This window comes from Chenopodium album, chromosome 15 (genome assembly GCF_948465745.1).
Source record: "Chenopodium album chromosome 15, dcCheAlbu1.1, whole genome shotgun sequence".
NCBI classification, from domain to species: domain Eukaryota; kingdom Viridiplantae; phylum Streptophyta; class Magnoliopsida; order Caryophyllales; family Amaranthaceae; genus Chenopodium; species Chenopodium album.
The window spans coordinates 21,936,659-21,938,366 of NC_137848.1; positions in this window are offsets into that span (position 1 = coordinate 21,936,659).

Sequence of the window (1,708 nt, forward strand, 5' to 3'; positions counted from 1 at the left end):
ACTTCATAAAGCCCATCATATCCGAGTGCGTGACCTGAAAGCAAAGAGTCAGTAACAAGGAATGTTAAGAAGGATGAAAGATGTGTCAGAAAGCTTATCGGCTCGAACTCATCGGGCAGGGACTCCTCCGCCTGTCTAAAACCCTCGGGTGCATCAGCAATATGATCCTCAACCATGCCAATCGGCCTTAGGTAACAGACGGACTGAGATAGGATCTCAACCTTCCCTCTACGACGAACAATCGCCTAAAACATAATCAAATAATTAGGTTATTCGACGGTTTAAATAGGGACTAGCAAAACAAAAATTCTTAAGAGATTCAAACTTCGGGAAGACGGGGCAGAGGAGCCAAGTAAGGAAGCAAGTCTTGAGAATAATCGCCGTCCATGCGCATGAACTCCTTCCAAGGAAACTGATAGCGCTCTTTCCTGTTCGGCTGCTCCTCCAACAAGCGTAAGTGTAACATCGACTCAGGTGGAGGCAAAGGCACAAACAAGATGATCAACGATGTGCTGATGAACAACACGCTCTCTAAGGTACCAAACAAAACATGATGTACCAAAGAAGACAGTACGACACGCCGAAAGCTCTAAAGCCTCGGGAAGGAAGGTCATACCAGCCCAGGGCCGATACTAGATCTCAACAGGGACCTGAAAACCATAAGAGAATGCAGTGAATGCCGAAAAATAACACCAAAGTGAAAAAACACACTGTGAAATCAACTCTTACGCCAACAGTAGAGGTACCCCGACGCAGCAGCCCTCGCAGACTCGATACTGACTTCGCTCGTGACTCACCTCGGTCACGCCAGCTGGCTTCAACAGGAAAATCATGGATCGCTCCGCGACGCCGTCGAGGCGCTAATCCCGGAAAGTACTCATAGAACCATAGTTGCAACGAGAATAATCTCTAAGCACATGAGCCAAACGGGTAAAAGCAAAACACAAAGAGGAAAAGATCGTCACCTCTATGGCTCTCCACAAACCATAGACAGCAACTGGGGCCTGATCGTTCAGCTGCCTGCAGCCATGACACAGCGACTAGAGTAGATCAGCATACCCAACACTAGCCCAACTGAAGGATCCTATCTCACCAATCCTGGTCAGAGACGGCAGGTAACAAACAAGCGCACGAGAAATCCTATCATGAGAAAGAGTCCCGGAAATAAGGATCAATATAAAGATCCGTACTCGCTGCTCCAGCGTCGTCTCAGCTATATCAAAACCATGGGCAAGAACAGAAGTCGACTCTGATCGCCCACTCCTAGGACAACCCCGAGACACCGGTCGAGTCCTGATATGGTGAACGACAGGACCTAACAACTCCGCTACCTTATTCGCCCCTAAGTGAGATCAGGAATCTGCCGGACGGGCTGCTCGGTGAAGCGCAAGCCACTGATGATCCTAAACCCCGTTGGTAGTATTGAACCACAGCCTTCGGGCTGCGAAATCCCACAACTGCTGAATAAAAATCTCCTAAACCAGCAGACTCCCACAAGGCGTTGGTGGTAGGATCCCCTGTGATGATCCTGTATAGCCGGGGAATCAAGTCTCCAGCTCCTGAACCATGATGGCGAAGCACACCATCGATTATTCCGGTAAGCGGACGGTGAGAAATATGGTTCTCACAACAAAAAACCAACTCGTCTGGTGTCCACAAAGGTGGAGTCCACCTACCCCTACTTGTAGAGGGGCGAGGCTCGGTCTCC